The sequence below is a fragment of the Salvelinus fontinalis genome, chromosome 4 (genome assembly GCF_029448725.1).
Source record: "Salvelinus fontinalis isolate EN_2023a chromosome 4, ASM2944872v1, whole genome shotgun sequence".
Taxonomy (NCBI): domain Eukaryota; kingdom Metazoa; phylum Chordata; class Actinopteri; order Salmoniformes; family Salmonidae; genus Salvelinus; species Salvelinus fontinalis.
The window spans coordinates 69,015,334-69,026,320 of NC_074668.1; positions in this window are offsets into that span (position 1 = coordinate 69,015,334).

Genomic DNA, 10,987 nt, shown 5'->3' on the forward strand with positions numbered 1-10,987 from the left:
TAGTTTTAGAGATGTTCAGGACCAGTTTATTACTGGACACCCATTACAAAACAGACTGCAACTCTTTGTTAAGGGGTTGAGGGCCTAGAGAGCTGACCTGCGGTACACCACACTTTACATGTTTGACATTAGAGAAGCTTCCATTAAAGAAAACCCTCTGAGTTCTATTAGATAGATAGCTCAGAATCCACAATATGGCAGAGGTTGAAAAGCCAAAGCACATACATTATTTTCAACTGTAGGTTGTGGTCAATAATATCAAAGGCTGCAATGAAATCTAACAGTACAGCTCCCACAATCTTCTTATTATCAATTTCTTTCAACCAATCATCAGTTATTTGTGTCATTGCAGTACATGTTGAATGTCCTTCTCTATAAGCATGATGAAAGTGGATTGTTAATTTGTTTACAGAGAAATGGCATTGGCAAACACAATTTTTTCGAACAGTTTGCTAAGAGCTGGCAGCAAGGCCGCTTTACCACTCTTGGGTAGAGGAATTACTTTGGCTTCCCTCCAGGCCTGAGGACAAAGACTTTCCTCTAGGCTCAGATTAAAAATATGACAGATAGGAGTGGCTATAGAGTCAGCTACCATCCTCAGTAGCTTTCCATCTAAGTTGTCAATGCCAGGAGGTTTGTCATTATTGATTGATAACAATAATTTTTCCACCTCTCCCACATTAACTTTACAAATTGCAAACTTACTATGCTTTTCTTTCATTATTTGTTTTTTTATGCATGAATACAATTGCTCACTGTTCATTGTGGGCATTTCCTGCTTAAGTTTGCCCACTTTGCCAATGAAATAATCATTGAAATAATTGGCAACATCAAATAGTTTTGTGATGAATAAGCCATCTGATTCGATGAGAGATGGAGTTGAATTTGTCTTTCTGCCCATAATTTCATTTAAAGTACTCCAAAGTATTTTTCCATCATTCTTTATATCGTTGATCTTGGCTTCATAATAAAGTTTCTTCTTCTTTTTGTTGAGTTTAGTCACATAATTTCTCAATTTGCAGTAAGTAAGCCAGTCAGAAGTGCAGCCAGACTTATTAGTCACTAATTTTGCTCCATCTCTTTCAACCCTACAGTTTTTCAATTTCTCATCAATGCATGGAGCCTTAGCAGTTCTAACAGTCATTTTCTTAAGAGGTGCATGTTAATCAATAATTGGAAGAAGCAATTTCATAAATTCATCAAGTGCAGCATCTGGATGCTCCTCATTAATCACATTTCCTGTGACTCACATCCACATAAGAGTCACAGGAAAATCTTTTGTATGATCTCTTATACAGTATTTTAGGCCCAGCTGTTGGAACTTTGGCTTTCCTGGATATAGCCACAATATTGTGATCACTGCATCCAATGGGTAGGGATATAGCTTTAGAACAAAGTTATACAGCATTAGTAAAAATGTGATCAATACATGGGGATGATCTTGTTCCTGTAGTGTTTGTAAACACCCTGGTAGGTTGAATAATAACCTGAACCAGATTACAGGCACTGGTTAGAGTAAGAAACTTCATCTTGAGCAGACAGCTTGATTAAAACCAGTCAATATTCAGGTCCCCAAGAAAGTAGACCTCTCTGTTTACGTCAGATACACTATCAAGCATTTCACACATATTATTTAGATACTGACTGTTAACACTTGGTGGCCTATAGCAACACCACCAAAGAAAAGGCTTTCGATGTGCCAAGTGAACCTGCAACCACAACACTTCAATAACACTTGACATAAGATCTTCTCTAAGCATTACAGGGATATGGCTCTGAATATATACAGCAACACCTCCCCCATAAGCATTTCTGTCTCTTCTATGAATGTTATATCCTTGTATTGCTACTGATGTATCATCAAATGAATTATCTAAGTGAGTCTCAGAAATGGCTAATATGTGAATGTTATCTGATATTAGCAAGTTATTGATTTCATGAATAATTTCAATGTGGGTGAACGAGGAAGAAATGATCATGTGATGGAGGTTTAAATGATTTGCGGGATGTGCATTATCAAACTAATATGGCATTTTGGCAGAAAATAGGTCTCAAGGCAGCTGTAAAGCATTTTATTCCATATCATCATACACAATGATTGTTTATTTCTAGCAAACACAACTGAATGACCAATTATGCATTCATAACCATACTCACAGCTGGCCTTTGACAATTATACATTCATAACCATACTCACAGCTGGCCTTTGACAATTATACATTCATAACCATACTGACGGCTGGCCTTTGACAATTATACATTCATAACCATACTGACGGCTGGCCTTTGACAATTATACATTCATAACCATACTGACGGCTGGCCTTTGACAATTATACATTCATAACCATACTGACAGCTGGCCTTTGACAATTATACATTCATAACCATACTGACAGCTGGCCTTTGACAATTATACATTCATAACCATACTGACGGCTGGCCTTTGACAATTATTATTTCATAATCATACTCCCAGCTGGCCTTTGACAACTTTACAGATGTACCTCATACACCTGGAGCTATATTGAACACAACACAACATGCAACATTTTCAAAGATTTTACTGAGTTACATTTCATATAAGGAAATCAGTCAATTGAAATGAATTCATTAGGTCCTAATCTATGGATTTCACATGACTGGGAATACAGATATACATCTGTTGGTCACAGATACCTTAAAAAAAGGTAGGGGCGTGGATCAGAAAACCAGTCAGTATCACCTTCCCATAGAGTTAATCAGGCTGTTGACTGTGGCTTGTGGAAAGTTATCCCACTCTTCTTCAATGGCAGTGTGAAGTTGCTGGATATTGGCGGGAACTGGAACACGCTTTTATACATGTAAATTCAGAGCATCCCAAACATGCTCAGTGGGTGACATGTCTGGTGAGCATGCAGGCCATGGAAGAACTGGGACATTTTCAGCTTCCTGTAATTGTGTACAGATCCTTGCAACATGTGGCTGTGCATTATCATGCTGAAACATGAGGTGATGGCGGCGGTTGAATGACACGACAATGGGCCTGAGGATCTCGTCACTGTATCTCTGTGTATTCAAATTGCCATCGATAAAATGCAACTGTGTTCGTTGTCTTTAGCTTATGCCTGCCCATACCATACCCCACCACCACCATGGGGCACTCAGTTCAGAAACGTTGACATTAGCAAACCACTTGCCTACACGACACCATACACACCGTCTGCCATCTGCCCGGTCCAGTTGAAACCAGGATTCATTCGTGAAGAGCACACTTCTCCAGCATGCCAGTGGACATCAAAAGTGAGCATTTACCTACTGAAGTCAGTTACGACGTTGAACTGCAGTCAGGTCAAGACCCTGGTGAGGACAACGAGCACTCAGATGAGCTTCCCTGAGACGGTTTCAGAAAGTTTGTGCAGAAATCCTTTGGTGGTGCAAACCCACAGTTTCATCAGCTGTCTGGGTGGCTGGTCTCAGACGATCCCGCAGGTGAATAAGCCAGATGTGGAGGTCCTGGGCTGGCGTGGTTACGTGTCGTCTGCGGTTGTGAGGCCAGTTAGACAAACTGCCAAATTCTCAACATTTACGTTGGAGGTGGCTTGTGGTAGAGAAATTAACATTAAATTCTCTGGCAACAGCTGTGTTGGACATTCCTGCAGTCAGCATGCCAAAACTTGAGACATCTGTGGCATTGTGCTGTGTGACAAAACTGCAAATCTTAGAGTGGTCTTTTATTGTACCTAGCACAAGTTGCACCTGTGTAATGATCATGCTGTTTAATCAGCTTCTTGATATACCACACCTGCCAGATGGATGGATTATCTTATCATGGCAAAGGAGAAATGCTCACTAACAGGGATGTAAACAAATGTGTGCACAAAATTTGACAGAAATTGTCAAGGCTGTGGGTAACTGGTGAAAGGAGCCAGGTGCAGGAGAGCTGAGATGCATGGACATGGTATTTAATTCAAGAAAACACCAGTACAAACACAATAATATGGTGCAGGAAAAATACCGGTACCACGAATAAACGGGCGTAACATCAAAACCCGGCAACAATAATACCAGCAGTCAGATACAGCCTAACAATAAAACAAACACGCACACAAACATGGGGGAAATCAGAGGGTTAAATAATGAACATGTAATGGGGGGAATTGAAACCAGGTGTGTAGAAAACTAAGACAAAACAAATGGAAAAAGAAAAGTGGATCGGTGATGGCTAGAAGGCCGGTGACGTCGACCACCAAACATCGCCCGTACAAGGAGAGGGACCGACTTCGGCGGAAGTCGTGACATAAATAAGCTTTTTGTGAGTATGGAACATTTCTGGGATATTTTATTTCAGCGCATGAAACATGGGACCAACACTTAACATGTTGCATTTATATTTTTGTTCCGTATAGTTTAAAATCTAGGAAGAATAACAAAAATACATTTTACATTTACACTATATTTTAGTTAATTTAGCAGCAAGCGCTCTTATCCAGAGCGACTTAAAATAATTGCACTTAAAAGTTTTCTGTCTGTACTTGTTCTCTAATAGATTCAGTCTAAAACATGAACCAGTCTGACACCTCTTCCCTCAAATGATACCCCTCTTTAGTATGAGTCACCAGTGTTGGCATTTAAGGAGTTGCCTGGATGGTGAGAAGTGCAACCGGTGGTCATGTGTTCATTTCATAGCTCTGAGCTCTATGTATGCAATACCTCCTGCCAATCATCACTGGAGTGCTTGGGTGGGCTCAAAGGATGGAAAAGGGATTTCAGTAAAAGGCAGGTAATGATTTATGTGTCCTTGAAATGAAAAACACCAGCATGAGCTTTAGCACACTGAATACTCACCATTCGCTAAAATGTCTCTCTGGAGAACCACTATAAAAGTGACTGGCACAAAAAAATGCCATCAAGAGAATGACAGCTTTCCTCCCTTGGACCATGTGTGTAATTGCATATGAAAGAGTAAATAACACCCGTGGCTTGAACAGAAATGTGTGTTTGTGTGGCAGTCAGCTGTCATACCATTCCTCTGTTGACTTTATGTTAAGTTAAGCTGGGTTAGGCCTGGTGGGTACCTTAATGGGAGATCATCCAAGTGGTGGAGGCCAAGCCAATGCCCAAGGACAGTGGCAGGGATGCAAAACCCCCACTTGCTTCTTCGCATTGGAAGCCTATGTGAGGCTGACATGTATTACCCAGGTGGGTGCTACCCATACAATGTTAAACATTTTGAGACTAGTGAAAGCGTAATAGAAAATGTAATCCATTATTATGATTATTAATGACATTTTGACAAATGTAGTTCCTCTAAATTACACATATGCAGGCTTTTCAAACGGTTGGGAGTGAATGATGAGATGAGTGAATGATGAGATGATGAGAATTTTTTTCAAAACATTTGGTTATACACTGAAAACGTTAAATGAGATGGTGGGTTTTCAACAGAGAAAGTTTAACAGCAAGTCTTTTTTCATCAATTGAATTGAATGCTACTGAGTTCCATTGCTCACATTCTGTACATATCCAGTCTGCATTGACATAGGGCAGCTGCACAATATCATTCAAGAGCTCTGTTTCGCCTTGATTTGCCCCACTTTGAGACATAGTTTAACCGTTGACTCAAACCAGCAACCTTTTGGTTACTGACCCAACGCTTTTAACCACTAGGCTACCTGCTGTCACACCCTGATCTGTTTCACCCGTCTTTGTGATTGTCTCCAACCCATCTTCCCCATCTTCCCCATTATCCCCTGTGTATTTATACCTGTGTTCTCTGTTTGTCTGTTGCCAGTTCGCTTTGTTTCGTCAAGCCTACCAGCGTTTTTTCCTCTGTTCTTGTCTCTCAATTGTTCCTGTTTTCCTGGTTTTGACCTTTTCTGCCTGCCCTGACCCTGAGCTTATATACTGTCCTGTACCTTTACCTCACCTATCTGGATTAGTGACCTTTCTTTGTGGAGGGTTTCAGAGTAGGGTTTTTGATCTGATTGTGTCATTTGAAACTTTGTTTTATCTTTTGACCAGTAGTACTATTTTTTATACAATACTCTCATGGAGAATTATGGGTTAAAAATGGGGCGAGGGTGGGTTTATAAAAAACTGTCATAAGGTTATTTTGAAACTCCCACTATTTTGGCTTAACTAATGCTTAGTAATCTAGCAAAGTTTTATTTCCCCTTAGGTAATCAGCTGTTGTTGTATGCAGTGTAAGAAATGTAACACAACAAGGTTGTGAAATTGATATAATAGTATTATTATATTTTGTTGTTGAACAAGGTTATAAAGTTAGCAAGAATAAGTTTAATAATGGTAGACTTATGTTAAGTATTTAGAACATATTCTAAGCCAACAGGACAGGGATATATGACATCTGTGGTGATTCAGGATCATTGAGAGATAAACTTTATCAACTAGGTAATAATCTTAGAGATTACTACCATAGACATGTTGATTTTTCAAAAAATCCACGAGTGCAGACAGGGAGACAGTGAGACATTTAGTCAATATTTGGAAACAACCCATATTTGATACTGACTGTTATAAGAAAGAGCAACAGACAGATAGTAGAAAAGGCAGACGGAGAAGGGCTCCCCCGCCCTATGCTGGGCCCTAAGGTGACCTTGATTGTTTGGGAGTATTAGGAGGAGGGGGGGGGCAGGAAGTGAGCAAGAGAGAGAGACAGAAGGAATTTGAGGAGAATGAGAGGGAGAGACTGGGAGTGAGGAGCAGGGGACCGGGAGCGTTATGAAGGTTAGAATCTCATAATAAGCCAGGATTGAGAGAAGATAGAAGTGACATAGAATAGTTAGATGACGATGAGAAGATACCCCAATTCCCACTCATAACCTTACCCAACCGCAGAGCTGGGGACGGAGCATAACCAGACACGATAGAAGTCTATAGGGAATGGACACAGAGGGATGAGGCAAGGGCATTAGAAGGAGTCGCACATCCTAAAACAGGAATAGAGGGATTCAGAAGAGATTTTTGTTCGCTTAGCTTTATGATATTAATTCTTGGAGAGACTGTCAGCTCCATTGGTTTTAAAAAATATGAAGAGTTAGGAGAGAAGACAGGTATTTTAGTTTTTATTTTCAGTGTAGGGTTAGTAAATTCGCTAGGAAGAGATATGATGATTTTGTTGGAAGTAGTTGTTACCCTAACAGAAAGTGTAATGAAAGCTTAGTTGGTTTCAGGAACTAAGGTGTTAGACACTGAACCATTGCCCAGAAAGTATTCTGCACAGCAGGCCGAAATAGTAGCATTGACTAGAGCCTGTGAAATAAGAAAGGAGAGAAAGGTTACTATTTACATAGACAGCACATATTCATTTAAAACCATACAAAGCAGCACAGATAAATCTTAAAAGTAGATAAGACACTTGACAGAGAATTGTTACAGGATAGCCAAGAACGAACGCCCCAGAGAGAATTGGACATGTGGAAAATGAAAGGGGCGATCCTACAAGATAATGTCAGACATACGGATAATTTTCTAATCTTACCTAAGTCATTGTTTAGATATGCAGCAATGTTGACACATGGGCAGAGCCATGTGTCAACAGGGAGGAAGGAGGGTAGAGCAGGTTAGGAAACACGGCAGGTTAGGAAAGACGTTGTGGCCTATGTGATAACAAACTACTAAAAAATTATAATAGATAAATATAGCAAATTGGTTGAAGCGTTCCCAACTTACTTGGCAGACACGATTATGGTAGCTAAAATATTAGGTAAAGATATTCTCCCTAGAGTTGGTTTACTAGGATCTATCTCTTTAAATGATGGATTACATTTTAGCTAAACAGGTAGACATAGAAGTTGAAGATATACTAGCAGAACACATGAGAAGACCCGTATGTCCAAGAGTTTGTGTCCAACAGGTGAATTACAGGAGAAGGTGATTCACTCAATCCAACCAGGAGACTGGGTGTGGATCCAGTCCCTGAGGAGAAAGGACTGGAAGCAGCCTCGTTGGGAAGGCCCATACCAGGTTCTGTTAAACCACCGCCTTTGCCATTAGAATAGCTGAGAGAGTCACTTGGGTCCACGTTACCCACTGCAAAAGGGTATGTACACATACAAGCACTGCTGCTCACACACAGAGTTAGGAGAAGAACCGAGTACCAACAGGGTCCGGGGGTCACCTCCTTAACGAAGATTCATCACTGTGGGTGCTCCTAGAAGTGTGAGTATGGGGTGGTACCTAGCAGACCGACTGAGGGCAGGAGAGGGTTGGCGGTTTTTGGGAAGAGTAGGGACTCTGAGCTGCATCATAGTCTTGGTAACCTTTCTGATACATCCAGATCCACCACCTTCCGGTAGTAATTATATAACGCCGTTGCCATTGATAAGAAGTAATAGATAAACTATGTAATACACTGATGAGTGACTTACAGAATAAGAAGTCAAAGAAGATCAAGATGTATGATTTAAGGTAAACATTAAACAATTCCCTAGGAAAGCAAATAACTTTACAGGGATTGGGTTGGCCAGATTGAAGTACTCGGCCAACCCACCTTGGTTCACTTTAACTCCTGATGAGTACCAGTGTTATAGATACAAGAATGGCACCGAGAACTTAGATGATTTTAATGGCTGAAAGGTAATCGTTAATGTGACTGACTTAGGTTTGGAAGTACAGGAGAAAATTCTTAACCTCGCAGCACCTATAACTGATGTAGGTACAGGAGGAGTTTTGACCAGGATGGGAGTAGCTTTGTCTAGATGGATGCTATTGGCATCCTCAGGGAAGTTCTAGATGAATACAAAGCTATGAATCAAATAGGTGAAGGCATTACCACTACATTATTTTGGTGGTTGACAAAAAATAAAAATGTGGATTGGATAAATGACATCTATTATAATCAACAGAGATTCGTGAATGATACTGGGGATGCAGTAAAGGGGTACTCTGACCAATTATCCGCCACCTCCCTCATGACCTGGTAAAATAGACTGACTCTCGATATGTTATTGGCAGAAAAGGGCGGGGTATGTAGAATGATTGGGGTCCATTGCTGTACGTTTATTTGTTAAATAACACAGCTCCAGAAAGATCAGTGACCAGGGCCCTGGCAGGTTTGACCACATTAGCTCATGAGTTAGCAGAGAACTCTGGGGTGGATACTTCACTGACAGCGTAGTTCGATAGCATGTTTGGGAAATGGAAAAATGTCATAATCATGTGTTATGGGCAACCTTCACCTGTATGACTGTGTTGGTATTATGTTGCTGTTGTTCGATTCCGTGTCTGCGAGGTCTCATTTCCAGGACTCTGGAGAGGTAGAAGACGCAACAGATGGTGAGATACGGACCGATTCCGAGCTCCAACCAGTGGGATGACGAATACAGAGTTCCAAACCTAGTAGATGATTCTGGTTCCTTCATTTACGAGGAGCCCATGTTGGATGAGACCATTTTTAATGTTTAGACTGTTTTTTAATGAAGATTATGATGATAAATCCTAACAGGAAGAGTTATAATTGGATATAGGCCTAGAACAGTCATTGATGAATATCGAATGTAATTACAGGTTTTGGTTTGGTACATTCTTGTATAACATTTATGTTTCCATATAGTGTTTGATATATCAGTGTGTATTATTTAGTCATTAAGGGTGGATTGATAAAGGAATTATATTATATGCTTAATGGTAATGACTCAAACATTCCACCCTGAAACCATATAATTGTAGGAAATTTATTAGAATCACACAACTATAATCTGATGATGTGTGTAGTTTTAGTCAGAATTAGAACAAGGACCTTTTGTTCCTTTTTAGTATGTAAGCAAGGTGCAAGTGTGAAACAAATGATAAGAGGATGTATCGACAGACAAGCTGTACTACTGTGTTCTTTACAGGACATTCTGTCTCCACCCGTGGAGGGGAGAAACTGTTAAGCTTGCAGAAAATTATTAAACATGTTGCATATTAAAGAAACAATGTATCTGTGTAGTGGAAAAACACCGACTGTCTGAGCAAGGCGTAGCTTAAGATTTGAACTTGTTTGTGTGTGTTATAAAGACTGGGTTTGCATTTTTGATGTTAGAACATTCTCATGAACAAACTGTACTAACCTTTTGCATAAATCTGAGTCTTTGCCTAATTATTATTATACCCATGGTTTTACAAACCTCGGGGATTGGTCAAAGCTATTGATTGATTGATAGTTATTATCATTGTGATTAAAAATTCTCGTGACACCTTCACTCCAAATCAAAACTCCACACCTACAACCTGATTTTGGACGGAATTACCTGGAATGCTTCCTACACCCAAGGATTATTATTCCCAAACTATACAGCAAATGCTCTGGCAAACAAGCAGAGACCAGAAAACACCATGCAACCTGGAGCTGAGTGAGTAATGCTTAGTCTGAAGATATTTTTTTACTTTCAAAAGCCAAGAAGAAAAATACATTACAATGATATATTTTACTTCATAAGGACTGAATGCTAAGGCTACCAAGCTTGCTAGGACAAAGAGATACAACTTCAATTAGCACTGACATGTGAAGCAAGAGGTGTCGAAGTTTACGTCCCAAGTATGGAAGGAAACGTCTGGGGGTCTCGGTCAGCCTGACCTCGGGTTATCACCCGGAGAGTAATGGGCAGGTGGAGAGAGTGAACCAGGAAGTGGGCAGGTTTCTGCGGTCGTATTGCCAGGACCGGCCAGGGGAGTGGGCGAGATACATCCCCTGGGCTGAAATGGCCCAGAACTCACTAAGCCACTCCTCTACCAACATGTCACCGTTGAGTGTGTGTTGGGGTACCAGCCGGTTCTGGCACCATGGCATCAGAGCCGGACCAAGGCTCCTGCGGTGGAGGAGTGGGTGCAGCGCTCTAAGGAGACCTGGAAAGCCGTCCAGGAGTCATTGCGTCAGGCGAGTGGACGGCAGAAGAGGAGCGCTGACCGTCACCGCAGTGAGGCCCCCGTGTTTGCACCGGGGGACAGGGTCTGGCTCTCGACCCGAAACCTGCCCCTCCACCTGCCCCTCCACCTGCCCTGC